Source organism: Aquila chrysaetos, chromosome 4 (assembly GCF_900496995.4).
Source record: "Aquila chrysaetos chrysaetos chromosome 4, bAquChr1.4, whole genome shotgun sequence".
Taxonomy (NCBI): domain Eukaryota; kingdom Metazoa; phylum Chordata; class Aves; order Accipitriformes; family Accipitridae; genus Aquila; species Aquila chrysaetos.
In genome coordinates this window covers 6,099,053-6,120,594 of record NC_044007.1, presented here as the reverse complement: position 1 = coordinate 6,120,594, position 21,542 = coordinate 6,099,053, and the positions used below count along the sequence as shown (strand labels likewise).

The 21,542-nt window shown below is 40.2% G+C and overlaps 1 protein-coding gene and 1 long non-coding RNA gene across 2 annotated transcripts in view; one reads left to right on the top strand and one right to left on the bottom strand.

Moving 5' to 3' along the window:
• The window catches only part of FAM135B (family with sequence similarity 135 member B), a 270,746-nt gene that overhangs the window by 125,743 nt on the left and 123,461 nt on the right, over positions 1 to 21,542 (bottom strand). The window lies entirely within an intron of this gene.
• On the top strand, positions 846 to 21,442 carry LOC121233253. Its single transcript, XR_005932233.1, has 3 exons — positions 846 to 937; positions 11,352 to 11,361; positions 21,432 to 21,442. It is a non-coding gene; the product is annotated as an uncharacterized LOC121233253 (long non-coding RNA).

The following is a 21,542-nucleotide window of genomic DNA, read 5'->3' as shown; positions in this document are numbered from 1 at the left end:
AAGTTTTAACTGTTCTTCAAGCTCCTTAATTTCTTGCATTCCATTAATTTTCCTTTCTATAGCTTATTTATACATGAATTGCCACTGGTTTTCAAGCTGTTTTTCAAGGACTGAATTTGCTTGTTTAGATATACAGGCTCCAATTATTACTTAGCCAGGTCCTGATTACTATGCAGTTGGTCTTCATGTTCTACATCCTATTTTTTCATTTGAAAGGGCAAGCTCGAGTGGTCCTTTCCTGCCAGACACTGAAGCTCTAATTTCTCCTTTGCTAAAAATTCCACTTCCAGTCCTAGAAAGTATTTATAACATGAGCCAAGGGGTTGCATTATTTCTTTTACATTTTTGTGACATATCACTTTCTTTTTATTGTCTTATGGAGTTGTACAGGATATGTGAAACATCAAAAAACTAATGCTCTGTACAAAAACTGTACAGCTTTTGCTCCATGCCCTAATCATGAAACACTGAAAAGTGTCCACATTTCCTAGCTGTTGTTTGAGTGTTTGTTTCTGATTCTGTACTGAGATCTTTAGTCTTTTAGAACAGGAAATGCTGCTTTTTTTTTTTTATTTCATTATTTGTTACATGTATGACACAGTTATGTGTTAATCTGTATTTACATCTCATAGGAGGTACCCTCATAAATAAGGCTGTCTCTCTGAATTAAGAACCTCATTTTGAGAAGAGTTGAACCATTGCAACCCCATTCTCTTTAACAGGAGAAAATAGAGTTGTAATGAGTTCTAGGATTCAGGCTCCAAAAGAGAACAGGATGAAATTCCTCTCAAACTCACCTGAGACATCTTAGGAAATGGTTGTCAGAGTTCAAGGAGTATCTGGACAACACTCTTAGTCATATGATTTAGTTTTAGGTAGTTCTGCAAGGAGCAGGGAGTTGGACTCAATGGTCCTTATGGGTTCCTTCCAACTTGAGGTATACTATGATTCTGTGAATTGAATGCAAAAAATATACTCCCCTTAAAAATACCCAACAAGAATAAATAAAGCTTAATTTCAGCAGAAACCACTGAAACAGTGTCTTTGTACTTCTGAGATAAATTTCTGTTTTCTGACAAGTACCTTAGGAATTCAGCTGGACGCAGATAGAAATGCTGAATTCTCAGAATTTATGATGCATGGCTGTTTTGAATTCCTCTTTGCTCTGGTACTGATCTGCCATCGCTGGGCTCAGTTTTATGCATCTCTACATTGCCCTTGGGAAGTGCATTGTGTGCTATTGCCAGACGCTTCAACCTTGTATCTGCTGATGCACCTGAGCAGAGCGGAGACCTGATGGCTTGGGTCAGTGATGTGAAGCAGGGACAGTAACACTAAATTGCTATGGGGACAAGAGGCAGCAGTGGGTGTGGATTCCTTTTGGGCTCCTCTAAATGTCAGGCCTTGGTGGGAGGCACTGTCGAATTGCAGTATGGTAACACGTATCCTCTCCTTTCCTCGTTCTGCCAGCCAGTCAGCAATGACCAAAACTGAGTCCTGTGATGGTAGATCGGTACCAGAGCAATGGTTGGCTGGGATCAGGGACCAGGAGACTGTACTGAAGTTGCGAGAGATACAGGCATAGCCATTGGACAAATCAAGTCTTTTGCTGAGATCATGCAACTTGACCTATGTGCATGACTTTCTTCCATCATAGGAAGTGTGCAACTTGTATGAGACTTCCAAATATTTGAGCTGACCAATTCAGTGACAGCAGAATTTAGGGATCTGCTGGATGGACTAAGTGTCACAACTTGTCCCAGGATCATGATTCACTGTGTGTCAGATCACGCTGCATCTTCACTTTGCTTATGTCCCCAAACTTCCTTCTTTTGGAAGCTAGTTCAGAGTCAATGGCTAGAAGATACTCAGGTTTTGTGTTCATTTGGGATTAGACAACTGCCAGGCTGTGAATGAATTGAAAATCTCTCCTTGGTCTGCTGGGGTACACATACCCATTATGTCCCCACTCAGTTTGCATCTCTGTTTCAAGGTCACTTTGGCTTTCAATCTTCTGGGAAATTCTGAGATATGAAAAAATCTGTATAATTTTTAAAGCAGTGGCCTCCAAGAAGCCATTTCCTGGCTATCATTTTCTGTTGTCTCCTGTTTCCAGGAATGAGATACAAAACTTAGAAAAATTTAGCGTAAATAACCACATCTCCAAACCTGTTTATCCATTTCAGTCTACAAGCATTACAGAAACACTTTAGAACTCTCATGAGACACCATATTTGTCTTATTCTAGTAAGAAAGATATAATATAAAAGCTTGAAACAAGAAAAAAAACCAATGACTTTCAGGAATACTCAGCTCATTTTATATCTATAAAATGATTGCTACAGAGTGCCTCTTGTTTCACCCAGGTCAGTTAAGGGTTACTTATCTCTCTGAGATTATCACAGTGTAAGGTTCTCCAGGTGCTTCAGTTAGAAGAGCACAAAATTTCTTGATCTCTAGCTGCTCACATAATGTAAGAGCAAACTGAAAAAGGTTACTACTTGACTGTGAGACTAAATTAAGCTATGTTTTCAAGGTTTCTTATTGCCTTTGAGACAAGGATATAAGTACTCATATCCTTATTGGGGTCCTTATTTTTCTGCCCTTTCCTTTCTGTCTCTCTTTTCCAACAATAAAGCACATTTCTTTCATTTTACTCAGCTGTTCACCATTCTACTGCCCGCCCTCTTCACCCCTACTTTACTACGCTCTCTGAAAGGGAAGTAAAGGGCAAATTGCTTTAAGAGTATGGATATGGGACCAATTGAAAGGCAGCATTGCTATCTTGATGAGCATAAAAGGGCAAGAGCCCCTCAGATGAGCATAAAAGGAGATGTAAAGAGTGGTGGTTGGTATAATTGTCAGAGAGCTGCAGGGATGCAAGGGCTGGAGCTTTTATGGCCTGTAGGACTGCAAGTTTCTGCAGAGAAGAGATGTTCTGATGAAGTCTACATGAAGCTAGAAGTATAAAAATGATCAAGGTTGCAACTTACCTGGATCCAAATGAAAGCGTTGCCTCAAAAGCATCAAGTGCCAAGTGTAGGCTCTGATTCAGTAATGCACTGAAATATGGGAGCTCTCCTGTTAACACTAGTGCTCGTTTGCCAAAAGTTGTTTATATCTTTTCCACATCGTACCCAGAGCACTCAGCTCTTGAGAGCTTCCAGCCCTAAATCCTGGACTGTAGACATATCTATGTTTGATTCTGGGACATGCTGAGCACTTTAAGAAGATGCTGAGAGCCCTTGCATACCATTTGCTTGGGTGAGAATGAATCACACCAAGTACCTCTCAGGTCTGCAGAACTGCACAGCATTTGTTGTTAAAACAGGATTTTCTGTCAGAATAAAAAATAAAAAGGAGGGCTGCCATACATTTAGAATTTAATTATTTCCTCTTATTGAATGAACAACTCCCTTTGTCATGCTTCCTTGTGTCTGCATGCTACCATCTCCTTGTAGGTGAGAAGTTTGCTTTCATTAGACCCACTAAGCCTTCTAGCTAGAGACAAGGGCTACTTACTGTACTGCAAGGAGGGTATGGATTGCCTTCCTATTACACTATTAATTTTAGGTCTACCTTCATCAAAAGTTAAAGAGCTTGAGAATAAAACTGGGGTGAGAATTGTAGAAACTTGATGTGATAAATGGCTGTGGAGTCTGGATTGGAGTGCTGCAGTTGTGTTTGACTAACTTGCTGTCGTGCCCTGGCAGAGCAGCAGTGGGTATCGTGGAGGAAGCTGCCAGACAGACCTGTCACCTTGTTCAATGTTTGTGTAAGACTGAGCTTTGAGGGCTGAGGAAAGCCTTCCTCTTGCCACCTCCAATGACTTCCAAAGTGAGGGTGAGGTTCCCTGGGCTGTTAGAGGTGTTTCTCCTACTGCCAAGAAGGTGAGAAGGAAATGCTGATGGTGGGAATGGTGATGGCTGCTGTGAACAACCACCTACCAGCTACTGGTAGCTCCTGCGCCACACACTCTCACTCTTTTTTTCTGGGGCTCTTCCATACACTGCCTGGAGCCTGTGGTAAAGCTAAGTCAGGAAGGCTTCTTGAAATAGCATTTAACTGAGAAAATGTCTGTATCGGTGTTTGTAGATGTGTGCAGGTTCTCAGGAAACATCACACAAGTGAAATGTTTTGCAATAAACTTGCAATTTAGGTTCAAAGTTTACATTTGAGTTGTATGGGGTTTTTGATCACTTCAGAATGCAACAGAATGATTTTCCATTTTTTAGTTTAATAGTATGTTTAAAATAATTAAGAAGAACTTTATGATAATCCACCTTGTATACTTTTCTGAGTCAGTTTACTTCTAGCTCCTGTAACAATGCATTTAGAGTTCAAAATGTCCCTGTTTGTATGTGATTCTTCATGGCGTAGTGAAAAACTCTTTGGCAGCAAAATGAAATATTCTGCCCTTGTATGTAAAGAAAAATATTTTTGTAATTGCAAACGTTGTGTATCTGTGGTGGGTTAACCTTGGCTAAGGGCCAAACTCCCACCCAGCTGTTCACTCACTCCTCCTCGTCAACAGGACAGGGGGATAAAATAGGATAGAAAAAGCTCATAGGTTGAGATAAGGACAGGAAGATCACTTACCAGGCATGGGCAAAACAGACTCAATTTGGGGAAAATTAATTTAATTTATTGCCAATTAAAATACATTTTCAGTAGTAAGAAAAAAAGACAAACATTAAAACAATACCTGCTCCCTGCCCTTTTCCTAGGCCTTTGGCTTAACCCTGAGGGAAAGGAGGAGCAATAAAGAAGGGTGTCTCCCTTCCCATCCACTTTCCCCATTCCCAGCTTCACCCCTTCCCTCCCGACTCGTGTCCCCCCGAGGGTCGGCGCAGGGTCTGGGGACGGGGGTTGCGGTCCGTCCCCCCCAGCCCCTCTCAGCCGCTCCCTCCCTCCTCACACGTCTCCCTGCTCCAGCGCGGGCCCTTCCCCGGGCTGCAGTCCTTCAGGGACAACCTGCTCCCGCCCGGGCTCTCCACGGCCGCAGCTCCTGCAGGAAAGATCCCCCTGCTGCGGCGTGGGGCCCTCCCCGGGCTGCAGGGTGGGTCTCTGCTCCAGCGGGGTCTCTCCAGGGCTGCAGGGGATCCCTGCTGCGGGCCTGCGCCGCCTCCCACCCTCCTCCTCCTCCTCCTCCTGCTGCTGCTGCCGCTCCCTCCTCGGCTTCCTCCTCCTCCTCTGCCTGTGCCGCCTTCGGCCCTTTCTGGAACCTGTTTTCCCCCAGCTTGGCTGAGGGGCTCAGCCGTGTCCTGCGGTGGGGCCGTTGTGGAGCCGGCTGGGACCGGCTGGAACCGGCTGTGTCCGGCACGGGGCAGCCCCGGCCTCTCCTCACACAGGCCCTGCCTGAAGAGCCCCCCTGCCAGCGCCTGGGCATGGACACCTGATCCACTGGATAAGAGTGACTCTTCAGCTTTCCTTTTCCTACAAACAGTGTTTCAAGAGATAAATCAAGAAACTCACCCCTTGAATGAGTAGATGAAGAGACTCCAGACTTTCAGGCACAGGTGCATTTCTGCCACACAAGGACTGGGTGTGACCAAATCAGTGCACCCCAAGGAAATCATCCTTCTCCTCCTCCCTTTCTCCTTACTTTCCTCATTTTTACTTTCTGCATCAGGTTTTCTTTCCTACTCTTTCTCAGGAAATGGGTCATCTCTATTTCTACCCACTCACTCCACAAAAATAAAACTAATTGCTAAATATGAGATCTTACCCAAATTTACCTATTTTTCTCACTGAACTCTCAGCAGCACTGGAGGGACTTTTCTCTCTCTTCCAAGAAGGATGAATACTCTCTTCTAAAAGTACACTCGGTGCTGGCACAAGCCTGACAGCTCTAGAGACGGAAATCCCATTTTCTGCAGAATGGTTTCAGCACTAACTGCATCGCAACCTCTCTTCACAATGTTTTTGTCAATATGAGTCCTCTCTCCTTTACAGAAAATCTGTACAGGGAGGTGAAAAGAGTTTTCATTCCTAACTGCATCATGAATCTGTACCCTCTACTAAAGCTCTGACCTCATTTTTGAGCTAATCCTAAAAATATTAATATTAATCATGTAAGGAATTACAAAAACTTGTGTTTCAGAAATTTTCTGCCAGGAGAAATTTTTCACAGAACACAAAATAGAACCAGAGCAGTTCTGAATAACACAGCAGTAGAGACAACTGATGTGTCCACCTAAGCTGCCACCAAATCCTGGAAGTGCCAAGAGTTTGCAGCCACTTAGCCTTACACCAGTAAAGTCTCCAAGCTGGTTGCTAATCTGCTTTTGGTATGAGGAGGGACTTATTTCTGAAACAGCTAGAAGTGAAACCCACACTTATCTTCCATCAGGATCCACAAATCAAATACTTTTCATAGAGTCAAAGAATCATAGAATAGCCTAGGATGGAAGGGACATCAAAAGATCACCCAGCTCAGCCTTTCATGGGAAAGGGAGCCTGAATGAAATGATCTAGCAGCCTGTCTAATCACATCTTGAAACCCTCCAGCAATAGGGACTCTACCATGTTGCTATGGAAGTTGTTCCAGTGAATGATTGTTCTCACTGTAAAAATTTTCTTTCTTATACAGGGATGAAACCTTTTCTGGTGTAAATTGTACCCATTGCCTGTTGTTTTCTCCATGTGGCTCCTCTTGAAGAGAGAGCCTCTGTCCTCCTTGTAGCAGCCCTTTAAGTACTGGAATACTGTGATGAGGTCTCCCCCGAGCCTGCTCTTCTCCAGCGAGAGAAGACTTAACTCCTTCAGTTGTTCCTCATAGGTCAGGTTCTCCAGCCCTGCTTTGATCACCTTCATGGCCCTCCTTTGGACCCTCTCCGGTCTGTCCATGTCTTGAATTGTGGGGATCAGAACTGGACCCAGTACTCCAGCTGTGGCCTGACAAGTGCTGAGCAGGGTGGGTGGGTCACATCTCTATCTCTGCTAGTAATGTCCCGATGGATGCATCCCAAGATCCACTTTGCCTTTGCTGCTGCAGTGGCACACTGCTGACTCCCATTTAGCTGGTTGTCCACCAGCACCCTCAGGTCCCTTTCAGCAAGGCTGTTCCCCAGCCACACAGGTCCTAGCCTGTACTGGGCTCTTTGGTTAGGTCATCCCAGGTGCAGGACTTTGTTAAACCTCATACAGTTGTTGCTTGCCCCCTGTTCCAGCCTGTCCAGGTCTCTGTAAGACGGCTTTCCCTTCTGACGTGTCCACCTCCCCACCCAGCTTGGTGTCATTAGCAAACTTGGTGAGGGTGCTGTCAATCTGATCATTTATGGAGATGTTGAATAAGTGTGGGGCCCAGTATCAATCCCTGGGGGACCCCACTTGCGACAGGCTGCCAGCCTGAGTAAAAACCATCGATCACCACCCTCTGCCTGCTGCCTGTTATCCAATTTCCTACCCACCTTGCAGACCACCCATCCAGTCTGTATCTTGCCAGTTTGTCTAGGCGGAGGCTGTGGGAAACAGTGTTGAACACTTTGCTGAAGTTCAGTATCACATCTGCTCAGTCAAGGTCTGTGCAGACTCCTTCCAGAGGAGAGAGTGCTGCTATACTTTTCTGCAGTTTTTCTGTGACCTAAGTCAAACCATAGCTAGGTCCAGTTCCCTCCCATTTCTGAGATCATCTGCATCTTTTATCTTTTCTGTGCTTATCCATATGGTATTGTTTTCATTCCTGCTGAGGCTGTTCCTGTTTTCATCGAATAAAAATATCAATTGGATCTCAAATCAGCATTGTATATTAGGCAGTAGCAGAAGCAAGAATAAAAACTGAGGACTCCTCTGACATTAGTGAATTCACTGTGATGGAGCTACACATTCTTATTTCTCTAACCCTTTAACCTGTTTCAGAATACAGTGACTCACCTATCTTGTTCTGTCCATTCACTATGTATCAGATTTGTAAATTCCACTCTGGAAAGTAAAGCACCTAAACAGTCAGTCTGATAACACCATCAGAAACAAGCCTCTCTGGATCTGGATCTTCATGCCAGCATTTAAGAGACTAATGACAGATATGTGAAATCTTTTATCAAACATATGAGATCCTGCAAAGGGAGCCAGGACTCCTCAAACCCCTATCACAGGCAAGTCTAAAAAGAATCTCAGACGGTGCCTGAATCTGTAAACTCGGTGTTTCATTATAGTGGAATAAATGTTAATTTCAACCAGATAATAACTCTGGCAGCAGCCTAATCTTAAGAATATTCTCTTCACTTCAGGAGCATCGCAAGAGTATGGATAGACATTGATGAAGTAATCCTAATCTGTTTATTCTTTCTCTCTCCAACCAAATCAATTGGCCACCTACCTTAGAGAATTGAAGCCTCACTGGCTCCCTTTAACTGTTTCCCTACTATCATTAATCTTTGCCAGGACTTTCAGCGTATTGTGTACCTTGCTGGTACAGAGCTAGGAGAGAATCTTGTAAAATATAGGATGCCATCCGATACCAGGCTAATCTTTGGATTGGACCATCCTAAAAGAACAGTGTCTATCAGCAGGTAGCAAAAAGGCTTGACCATCAACTAAGTTCTGCAAAGTCGAGAAGCAGTGCAATAGGTCAAGAATAACCCAGCATTGCTTTCAAGGAGAGAAGCATTAGAAGCTGACAACAGGGGAAAATGTTAATGACTTCTTACTGGCAAGAAGATATAATAGAAGGGTAAAATTTCAGCCATCAGCTGCAAGACCATGGAAGTAATCTAGGTGCTACAAAAGTTTGAGTGAGATAACAGAATTTCTCTCATTGTTCATCAAAAATTATGGCAATGTTAACACAGGAAAGCAGAGTTAGCATGTAGGACATAAAACTTTTGATATGATGATGCATATAGGGCTGTAGACAACAAACCTTGCAAGAGGAAACTATTTTCACACTGAAATACAATATTCTCTTGTGAAATACAGAGAACAAAGACAGATGTCCAAAAGGCATGAACGTTACATCCTTCAAGAGATCTCACCAACTCAACAAATAGACTGATATGGGTTTAGATAGGTGCCAGTCTCATCAGTTAGAACATGTAACACAGTAAAATTGGGCACTGTCCCAGTGGGTCCTCACAGGGAAACACTGAGTTCTACATCACTGAGCACAGTGGAGGTAGAAAACACTTCAGAAAAAAGTTCTTTTTTTTTTTTTTTCCCCCAGAAAAAAAGCTCAAATGGTAATTACAAGAATAGTACCATACAACTTTAAGATGAGAACTCAAGTGTTCCTAGAGCCAAAAGAGGCTGGATATTATTCAAATCAGTGCCATAAGGACAGGTTATCTTATTGACTATAGAATTTGTGAAAAGTCATGGAAGTTAAAAGAGACAGCACTGCTACAGGAACTCAATTAAACCATGGAGCAGTGACTTCCAGAAACTTGCATCATTTGTATGTTATCTGAAATAGAATACAATATATTTGGAATCACAGACTACTAGTACTCTTGATTGTTTTCCATCTTACTGGGATGCCACATCATCACAGACAGGGCAAGTGAAGGAAGACAACACCAACGTTCAACTTCATCCAATAGCTCTTTTCTACTTGGAAAAAAGTTCTTAAAGCAAAATATTGGATCCAAAGTGCTGCCACATCAATGAAAGACAGCTTTTTTCTTGTTATCAGAAGGCACAGTACCATTGGTGAGATCTGCTAGAAGATCACACATATCCATACCCTTTTGCAAACACCAAGTCACAAACTAATGGGAAAGCTGGTTGCCTGTTGTGACTCATAATGCAATTTTAATTCAATTTTGAGCTGTAGCGTGTATCAGAGATCAAGGATTTTCAGAGAAACCCTGTGTAGAAATGGGTGTGACGGCTTTAAGTAAGGGAACAAAAATTGTCAGAAGCTCAGGTTAGATAAAAAAAAATTCTTAGCTTTCAATGCTTACAGACCTCCTATCCACTTCATTCTCTGAAATATTTCTTACTGGTTTATTCTCCAAAAACCGCCAATGTATTTAGCCTTTCAATAACTCCATAAGGTAGGGGAGCAGAGGTGTATTTTCTTTATCTGAACACATTTAGGGCAAGCCCTAAATAGATTTATTCATCCCAAACTGATAATTTGACCTACTGGCTTAAATGAAATTATCTATTTACTAAAATCTGAACATTTAAGTATTGTGCCCATTGCCAAAAGTAAGAACTTTAGTCCAGTATGTCTTCCGTTAAAGGATTTAGCCTTCTTTCATTATGCAGCAGTTGAACAAACCAGGGCTGCTCTTATCTGAGAATCTTCACACCCAGTCACTTTTCTTAAGCTCTAGTAGGTCTATTACATCAATTTATTTCTTTCCTCTGCTTCGCAAAGTTTATCTTATGAGGAGGACTTGTGAGTCCTGGCCATAACTAAACCAAGGAGAATACATTAAACTGGTCAGCAAAAAAACCACAAAATAAATTAAAAATCCATGGCTTCCTCAGCATTTTTGGTGTTGGCTGGTTGCAGACATCACTCCAAACATTCACATTATAAACTGACTTCTCATTTGTTGCAGGACATCATTATAAAGATTTATCACGCATAGCCAAACAGAAACAAGAGATTACTAAAGAACAGTTAATTTTTCAGCTGCATTTTATTTGTGAAACCTTTTCTTGGCAGATGTTACCCCCACAAATGAGTGAACGTTCTGAAGTAACAAAGTGGACATGGACTGATGGGAGAAATTGATCTGCGTTTGTTAATGCACTTTTGCTGCAGCAAGCACAGTAAGTAATTAAAGTGCTAAAAAAGATCTTCCCATCCAGACACACAATATACTGAACTCCATTAATGCAAGGACAAAGGCCAACTGTTTTTTCCATTGCATCTCAAGTGCACCTTGTCTGCAGTATACACACCATATAGTTTGATTGCACCCATAGAATTAAACTATCCAGTTACACAAACAGTTATTATCTCAAGGCAACTCTGAAGGATGAAGTGTCAAAAAAGAGTAATGATTTTGGGTTCCCAACATAAGCCATCTTAAAAGGATCTATCTGGAGATCGTGTACAGTTTTCCATTCTGAAAATGAGACTTTGGGATGTTTTAAGCTGAATACAAAAGTATCTGGAAAACAAAAGTCAGAGAGACTCCAGAACAAAATTTTCCCATGCACAATGATGTTTTCTACTATCACAGCATCTGAGAATTTGTGATTGTACCCTGTTAAGAACAATATTCTGAGATATTATTACTACTCCAATGTTTGTAGATAATAGCTGATGAGCTCAAAGGCTGTTCAAGCCCACCTCAGGAAATTTCCCCAAACTCATTACTTACTCCCACAAATAATAACAGTCATAGATCATTTGAGTTTGGAACAGTTACATTAAAATGCACCTTACAAAGCTGTGCTGAAGTGTGTGGACAGTATTGACAAGAGACAAGATTTCTTCAAATATAGGGCAGGGCAATAGAGCTGAACCACATCTCCTAGCCACTAGGCAGTGCTTCCTCTCTGAAAATGATGGGCATGGGGCACTAAATTAGGGACATAACAGTGAGAGAAATTACTGGTGTGTTTTTTCTCTTCAACCCTAATTTGCATGGCAGTGTGAAACTTTTCACATATAATTCCCAGCAATCATCAATACAGAGTTGAAACCAGGCATGTGCAATATCAGAGGGAAAATTCTGGACAACATGGATATTTAAAACAAACACATGTTGGAGAGCCCAGAAATGTTATATTAATTTGAGAGCTTATGAGAACTCCAAATGTCATCTTATCACTTCTCAACCCATATGGGCCAGATTCACCACTTGTTCTGCTCCCATTTGGTGCCCATGTAGCACAACAAGAACTGGCTGAGTCATATGTCAAGAAAGAGTGTGCTCACTTTACTTCAGTCACCTTTCACACATGGGATGGCAGCTGATTTTTCTTGGTCATGAACACTACAATGATATCAAGTCATTAAAACAACTTATTTAAAAGTACACATTGTACAACATTCAGCAAATTGGCCACTGTTTAGTCATAGGTATCAGGGAAAAAAAAGTTTAACTATAATCTAGTGAATCAATACATTCACTTCCTAGCTTTCTTTCTAATCCTAGTCTTGTTAGAGTTGTCTCAGTTTTTTTCCCATCTGTAGACTATAAACAACTAGGACTTAAGGAAGACATTTTGAAGGATCAGTAAAGGTTGTAAAGTGATTTCTGATCCAAAGATAAAAGGCATTGATACTTATGCAGAGCACAGTTTGATATAGATATTCTGGCTACCCAGGTGGATAGCTTTGGACACGTCAGGAAAATTCAGAAGTCAAGAAGTAAGGGTACAGAGAGAGAAGGCATTCTGCTTGCTCCTGGAAGACATACATTAAAATATATCATACAGAGAGTGCTAGCCGAAAGGAATGTCACGCAAACAGATGGGATCCACTCTCTTAGGAAATAAAATGCAAGGTGTGATGTTAGATTAAAATCTTGGGTAAAAAAATATAGTTAAAAAGAGAAGAAGAAACTAAAATGAAACTTTTGGGATTTAGCCAGCTTTTAATGCTCGTCAGTCATTAACCTGGAAGACAGCTCATTCTATCATCTATAACATTAAAAATTGACCATCTTAAGATTTTCTTCAAAGTTCTTGGTGTGCAACTGAGCAGTGCTTTGCCCATTTTTATGAATCCAATTCATAAAATAGAAACATTTTTACAAGCAGAGATCTTAAATTTAAAGTATTATCCTCTGGAGTATCACAGAGTGGCTTTGATCACCCTTAAAGTTAATTAAGTTTTAAGTTCAGCAAAGCAAAGGTTTTCAATTAATGGGCTAAAACCATGTCTTTGAGGTGAATTTCTAATTGAACCAATAGACTTTATACAGTAAGTGGTTGCTTTTCATTCCTGGGTCTGCTAGAGACAGCTGTGATCTTCATTAATGCACTCAGGTCTAACCGTTTTACCCTCTGAGTATTTGTGCTTAATGATATCACGGAGAATTGATGACACAAACCCCATAAATTCTTAGAATCAGGTGGCATTAAGCACAGCATTGAAAATTGGGGTCCTTCAGGATGTGACACATTTGTTGAGGAACTGGACACAATAACATTAAGACTTAAGGTGTGGAGCATTGCATATAGATGAGAAGCAGAACTTAATTTTATTTGTAAGCTGCATTTCTCAGCAAAAATAACTTTTTAATGTTAATCAAATAAACCTATTTTGTGCTGTAAGATAAACAGCTAGACAAATTACTGGAGACCATGATGCTGACAATAAATCACTGAAACATAGTGTCTACTGCATGGGCTGAAACTGAGTGATGCAGATGGAAGCTGCACAGGGTTGTTTCGATGCCAAGGAAGGCTATGGTCACACTCATCCTAGAGTCAGGGAGTCATTCAGGCTGGAAGGGAACTTGGACGGTCTCCAGCCCAATGCCTGTTCAAAGCAGAACCAATTATTGAATTTGGACCAAATTTCTCAGGGCCATATCCGGTCAGATCTTGAAAACTTCCAAGGATGGAAATATCCCAGACTCTCCGGACAGCAAATTCCAGAGACTGACTACCCTCATAGGATATTTTTTTTTCCCCTCTTGCAACAGGAACTGTAGGAAGGGTAGCTGTTCTCTCAACATCTTGTCCTATATTTAAAGACAAGATTTGCTGCTGGTGATTACGCCATGCTTCCTCTAGGGATATGCGCAGCATGTAACAACGTGATAACACATTCTGAACACAGATAACTTCATCTGCCTCAATTAGTTGCTGTTTGCAAAGTGCTTTAGAGAGGAAAAGAGCCAGAAGAACTGCAAAGCCCCACAATCACCCTCACATGAAAACTTGGGGAATAACTTCCCATTCCCAAAAAATTGCACACAATGAACACAGTGGGTTTTTGAAGCACCTCAGAGTTATTTTATTACCAGAGATGCTCATTCAGTAATTTCTGGCACCCTCTCTTGTTTAGAATAATTGCACCAACACAATCTATGCTAGTGTCATGTTTCTGGCTTGTTCTAGTTAAGTTCAGTGCTTTAAAAAACGTGTCACTTCACTTGTTCTTAAGTAAAAAAATGTTGCAACACGTACACATCCTTTCACAAGCCTGAGGGCTTAGACTCTCTTCCCCTCCACATACACACATGCTCAGAGCTGAGAGATTCCCAGCAGTAGACACAGGTCCATCTGTAACTCTATGAATTAGGAACTGCAGTCAACATTTGAAGCGTATGTCCATGTAAATGTAAATCATGGTAGGTGAAATTTAAGCTACTTTCTGACATAATTCTCTCAGAAAGTCATCAAAGTAGCAATGTAAATGTCACTTGGATTGGGGTGATATTTGCTTTCCTTAAAGGAGTTAGTATCCAGATGTTAAGGGACAAAGGTTTAGTTTTTGGTCAGCCAAACACAACAGTTAGCCAAGTTTGGGGTTTTCTTCTTCTTTTTTTTTTTTTTTTTTTTTTTTTTTTTTTTTTTTTTTTAAATAAAAGGCTTGCAAGGAACACACTTCCTTTCCACTCTTTGCACTGATTAGCAACAAGGGATTGTTTAACAAGTGAATGTAACCTGGAGTTAATATTTTAAATATGTATTTTAAAACTAATAAATAAGAAATTATTTTTGAAGCTTTGGGATACAACCTTCCATGGTTTTCATAGCAATCATGAGCATTAAAACGTTAATTTTAAATAATACAAGAGTTTCTTGTCTAATGCCTGACTCCAGGAAACACAGCTTTTAAAAAAAGGGGTAGGACCTGCATCAAAAGCATAGACATTGCCAAAGGCTTAGCTACAAACTCAGGCATAGAAATCTGACTAGAAATGTCATTGATTAATATTAAGTATCACAAAGAAGCTTTTTAGAGGCACAAGTTACAGAGGTGCGTTGCTTGCCAGCCTGTAAATCAGAGAAGACACAATCCAACAAGCCAATGGTGAGACTTCCATTAATGTCAGGAGATTTGAAGAAGTCTATAGAAGCCTGATTAACATATAATGACACATTGTTTGAATTGATTTCCTGAGTGCTTAGCAGTCTTGAAAACTGAGGCTGGAAGAACAGTGAAACCCCTATATTGTCCGAGATGTAGATGTTTGTATTATTTTATTCTGTTATAACAACCCATTGCTGACAAGATCACTTCAAAGTGTCCATTCTGCTATGGTATGCATTTTGTCTAAACATCCAAAAATCTTATAGCCGCCTTTAGTTACAAACGTTTACATAAACACACCAGCTGACAAGCCTTTTCTTTTTTAATCCCATTCTGTATGAGATTTTTATATGATACTCATCACTAATATCTGAGCAACCCTCAGTAGTGCTTCCACAGAGACCAATGTCTTTCAGGTAACTTTCATATAACTTTCATATAACTTTTATTCTCTCCCCTTGGGTAGAAACTTGAGCAGTAGAGTGTTTTTTATTTTAACTTTATACTCTTTGTACACGCAAACACATTATTGTGTGCTCTTGTCAGAAATGCCAGGTTAGTTCTAAGACTCCTGACCCTTAGAGTTGATCCCCTGTCCTGTAGGGTTCACTGCACTGCTCCAGTCAGGTCCCAGAGAAGGGATGATCCTTCATGAAGGTGCATTTTCCATTTCTGACACAAAGTTCTACTTTGAAAAAAAAAAAAAAAATTAATTGCTGATCACCATGTTTAATCCTGAGCTTAAGACCCTTTGTCTAGAATCTGGCCACAGGCTGCAAAGTACTCTGAAGACAGAAATTAAGTTATCCTCTGATTTCTACATCAACTACCTATATGATCTGGTGTCCACTGTGCTCACAGTAGCCTGTGGGGCTGAGGAGACAGTGTGCAGCGTTTTGTAGCAACTCCCTCATGGAGACATTTCTGCAGCTCAGAAAAATTGACATTAGGACAACAGAGCAAGAGAGTATATCCTATGAAAGGAGAGATAATAGGCATATCAGTCCTATCTGTTATGGTTATTATCAGGAAGCAGCCTAGGGACAGTCCCAAGCTGTGGGCGAGGCAGACCAGTTATGTGTATATAAATATATTTATATATGTATACCTTTCATCAAAGGATAGTGAGCCATACTCTACAAGAAGCTGTCGTCTAATTGCTAACTTGTGTCTTGCTTAGGTTCACCTCTCCTTTCTCTCCTACTCACTGAACCATTGTAGTGTGACACACTTATATGCAACAGATGGATACGCATATTCTCTGCATAATGTCACTTGATTCTACAACCTCTGGTTAATCGTACAATCATCAATTATTACACAAAAGTGGCAGAAAAGACACAAAGGGAACTGGCCACAGTAGGTCACAGAAGAAGGAACTCCAGCAGGCAAGACACAGTTTTCATCACTGTACACTGGCTGCATTTCAGATAGGACACACTAAGGTCCTCTGCCACATCTAACATGTGAAACATTGTCTCAGGTTCCTGAGTACTATCTATCCAGGCCCCTTATTTCTGAATCTAGATTGTACTAATTCTGTGATATTGCTTTGGTTAGCCAACCTATCACGTGAGTTAGAGTTGGCTTTTGGCTCAGTTCTCTGTAAGTAAAGTGACACAGAACAGTTACCTAATGTATTTAGGGTAAGATAACTCAGAGTATTGCTTATCTGAAGGAGAAAGATAATTTCCAGATACAAGAGTATCCTACTTTCCCCTTTTTTGATCATCGGTCAATGGAATTTGTTGAAATGCTGTTCTTCACCTGCAGAAATGTCTCATATCTTAGGCTCCACTCTATTTAGTTTCAATCTTTAACCCCTACCACTGGCACTGAAGATCCCACCTCTCTTTGGTAGACACAGGGTGCCTGAAAATTAAAGATGGCTACACTAACCAACCAAACGAGAGAATGGTCTTCACCAACTGTCATGAAAATAACTCATCATACATGATTCTCCTGGACAGTTGCTACACTTTGGGACATTGATGTTTAGCTTACTGAACAGCAGCTACTTTCACGAGTATGAGTCTGCGCTACGCTGCTTTCAACCCTGTCAGTTCAGTGCAACAGGTTCTTGACTGTCACAGTATGACCACATAGACAGTCATTGCCTTCTTACTCCTGAGCTTTTTTTTTTTTTTTTTTGAGGAGGGGGGGCGGATCTGATGCTGCCTTAAAGTGAAGGTCTGTTCAAGAGTCACAGAAATAATAAGTCTTCATGCCAAGAAAAAAAGTCAGTTCTGTCAATACATCTGTTCCAAGGGACAGCACTCATTACTCTAGAAATGCATCACTTCAGCATGCCTACTAGCCCTCTTCTTTTTTGTTTTTTTTTTTTTTTTTTTTTTTTTTTTTTTGGTGGGGGGGTTCATTTTTATTAAAAAGAATCCATGCATCATAAATGAACTAGGTAACTATTTTCAAAATGACACAGATTTACAGTCTAAAAGAGATTTGTATTTCATTACACATGGGAAGTCTGAAGAAATGTATGTTGTTATGAACAAAGTAACAAGATTCGCCTCTGTCCTAGACTTTCAAATGATGGGGTTGGGTTTTTTTGCACAGCCTGACACTGTACCTCAAAGACTCTGGGAAGTAAGGTGTCAACCTCTGAATATGATGTGTATTTTCCAGGTATGCATCCTGACAAGAGTGACATGGTTGACTGCCAAACCTCAGTTTGCTGAGGAAAGGAGCTGCTGCATTTTCTCTCTGAAGGGATGATTTCATGACTAAGTACACTGAAATACTGTTGTCCATCTGGTAGGCAACAGGGATGTTTTGCCACATAAAGGCTTAGTCTGTTAAGGCAGAAGATCCTGTTTTCAGCAGCTCTGAATACTACTGATACTTGGTCTAATACCTGTAGGGTCTTGCAAATTCTGAGACCACTGATCTTTTCTGATCTTTCTCCAGGGCAATGTTGCACGCATTTTAGAAGAAGCTGGACTTCATTTTTGCACTTATTTTTAATCATCACCACCCCTTACACACATAAACCACCAGTGTAAGTGTTAGACACTTACAAATTGCAGCCTGGAATTTGAGGAGCGAAAAGACTGATAAGGAGTTCATTCAGTCCTGTGATTGGTAACTAATGACTTACCTTGATCCTAGTTTTATAATACATCATCACCAGAATCCTAGCATTATTAAGTCACTATTTCACCTTCTTTTTGCCCTCTATTCCCTCACAGATTCAAAGTTACTTACCCTGTGAACACAGTAGTTTTTGACAGAAAAAAACCCAAATTTTTTTCTGTCAAATAGATTTTGAAAAGCTTTAAGAAAAAAAAGGTGCAGAAGGATTGCTTCTGACAGAACCAGACAAATCAATTAATTGATCTCTGGCAGTCAGGGATAATTTTATTTCCTACTCCATTAAGGAAAAAATCAGAATGAGTTAGCTAATTTCACTAGAGAAAATATCTGTCACCAGTTATTAAGCAGCACATGATGGAAAGAATTAAGGATGAAAAAATTAAAAATGTTTTTTTCACCCAGAAATTTCATTACTTATTACCTAACCTTTAGAACTCTGGCATCAAACAGCATTGCAAATCCTTTGGTTTGACCAAAGAAAAGGTTCTTTCTTCCCCTATAGCAGCACCTACAGCCTTTAACCTTTGATGTCTATAAATACTGACACTGTTATGTTTGTGCTTCAGAAGAAGATAAATTTAACACCAACTGACCAAAGTAAACTACCTGCAACACATAATTTACTAATGACTGTTCTGTTATATATGCCAGAAACATATAACCATAACAAATATTTGAAAAAACAAAAACAAAACCAAAAACTCGTTACTTTTCTATCAGAGACTCTTTTCAATATTAACCATTCATACAGGTTAAGAAACCTGATTCAAATATCACAAGGTGTAATTCAGATAGATTCAGGAGCTTCCATTTCTTGTGGGGAGGGAGAAGTAGCAACTGGCTGTGTGTGCATACAGAATTCAGTATAGCTTCCAGTGCAATCAAAAATAGAACAGGACCATTACTGAAGGCCTAACATTTTAAAGCACTTTGACTCTGTGGCTTATGGCCAGCAGATCATGTCCTTAATCAAGTTTGATTATTAACCATCACCTAACGGCTCCAGAAAGACTGATTCTCCCTGGATTCTCTTGCTAAATCTTGTTGATTTATTCATTCCTTTATGCATGGAATGCTCTTCTCCAAAGGGCTCACTGTTGGCCCAGCCACACTCTCCCTAAAGGTACTGTGTTTAGAAGGACAGTTAGCCAAGACTAAGTGTTTTGGAAAATACCATCCTTATTTATGCACAGTTACATGGTTCCAACCCAGGAATTTCAACCTTATGTCAGTTAGGCATACAGTAGCAAGACTGTTATGTATCTGTGGAGATACATAATCAGGTTTTTGACTATGGTTTTTTATTCTGGTTTTGTACCAAAGTATTAAGAGGAAAAGTAGGTGACAAATTATTACTAATACTCTTCATTGTTGTTCTTGCTTTTGTTAAAAAACACAGCACGTTGGGTTCCCACAGAAATTAAGATTCATTTCAGCTCTGCTGCTATCCTGATGGACAACGTTTCATAAATCACCATTCTGGCCTTCAGCAAGACAGAATGATATTGACTCAATTTACAAGGCACTCAAAGAAGAAAAACACTGGTTAAATAGGAAATTCCCATCATTATTACTTCTACCACCCTCTCATCTGAGAGACCGTATGTCAATCCAAGATATCCCAGGTGTCTATAGTGAATATCAACAATGGCAGTAGGGGAAAAAAATAAAAAGTGTGCCCAAGTTAAAATGAAATTTGGCAAGCTCATCCACTCTTTTTCTTCACACTGTCATGCTACAGTGATAGGAGTGGCTGACTAGATAAAGCCAGCCAGAGGATACTGATTGGCAAATGAGAAACATAATACAGGATTTTGTTGGAAACGCAAAGGTTAAAACTATGGAAGGAAAGCAAATGTAATACTATGCAGGATACATAGAAAGAAAAATTACTGTAAACAAATTAATGCAGTATAACCTATAGTACCATGTGTTTGGAATATTAATCAGTAAAGCAAGGTAAGCACCAGTGGGGAAAAAAGCAAGGGTAATTAGGAACTCATTAGTGTGACAGTAGAATATATTAGCTGTGTTAATGCTAGGTTTACCCCCACACCAGGGATTTGATCTGGCTGTCAAAGCCAAAGAAAGCATTTTACGGAAATTATTGAATGCAAAAGCAGACGAATATGACAAAACCAGGCAGCTCGTCACACAGTAACATGAGAAGTGGGAAGATTCCTGGCTAACCTCTGAACGTCTTACTGTCTAAAGTCACTGAACCCACAGATGGGTGTGGATTTTCAAATGTGAGGAAAATCAAAGTCACTGATCACCAGATGCCAAGAAAAAAAATCTATAGCTAGGACTGTCTTCTAAGGTCATAAGGACCAGAATACACAGGAGACTTTTTTTACAACTCAGATAAACCAAACACGACAAGCACGGAGGATTTTTCTTTTCGATATAACACAAGTACTTGGTATAGTCAGAATGCTTTCTAACATGAAGTTGGTGGATATTCACTTGGAGACATGAACAGAATGACAGATGCCAGCTGTTAAAACAAAATAGAGCCATGTTTCCTTCATTCTCGTTCACAGCATCTTTTCCACATAGTTCGTCACAGTAAAAACGAATAACAAAAAGCCTGCATACAGCTGGAAACAGCTCTACCTAATCTACCCCAATACCTGCAACAATTCCATGGTTTTCTTGCAGGAACTGGTGCTCAAGATGGACAAATCAGCTGTGAATCACCCCTGTGCCAAGCTAAGGCTTGAAAGAATATCTAGTGTTCTGTATACATCAGTCTTCATAGAAGAAAGAAAATAATATACTGCTAGACCCACTGTTGTCCATGAAGTACATTCTTTTGACCTATCTGGGTCTTCTTGTCTCCTTAGAAAGTGTTTCTTTATTTTATCTTTTCCACACTGAAAAACACCTGTGGGGTCCAACATGCAAGCAGTAACAACTCACACTTGGTCAGGCTTCTCCAATCCCAGCCACCAGTTTGTTATAAAAAACTATCAGGAGAAGTGGTGCAAAAGAATAGGGGCAAAAGTTTACTTAAACTAGAAGTTGTACATGGTTTTTTAACTTACAGGGACATGAAAAAACAATAGGGCCACCAGAACTAGAGCTTTAGACAAACATGAATATTCATTTTCCCTTCTGAAATGGTGGGATTCAGCTAAATTTCATTAAAAAAATACAGTCGTTAGATTTATGACCCTAAAATGAACATGTTTTCATTATAGTTCAATGCAGCTATCATTTAGCACAGAGGCTAAAAACCAGTCCAGAAGCATTTAAAGCAGCTATTGTACTTATATATGAACAGATGCTTAAAATAATTTGGAGCATTACAACATTGTATTACAAAAACAAGTCAGTCAGTCTGACTTTATAGTGAAAGTAATGTACATTGATCTTCCTTGACAGCAATGAAAGCCCAATGACATCCTTCCCTGCCCTGGAGATTGCATGAAATATAACTGCATTTGGCAGAAAAGAACTTGTTTTTCAGTTTAACTCTTTTCTGTAAACTACTCCTCTGTTACCAGCTGCAAATTAATGGAAACATCAACTC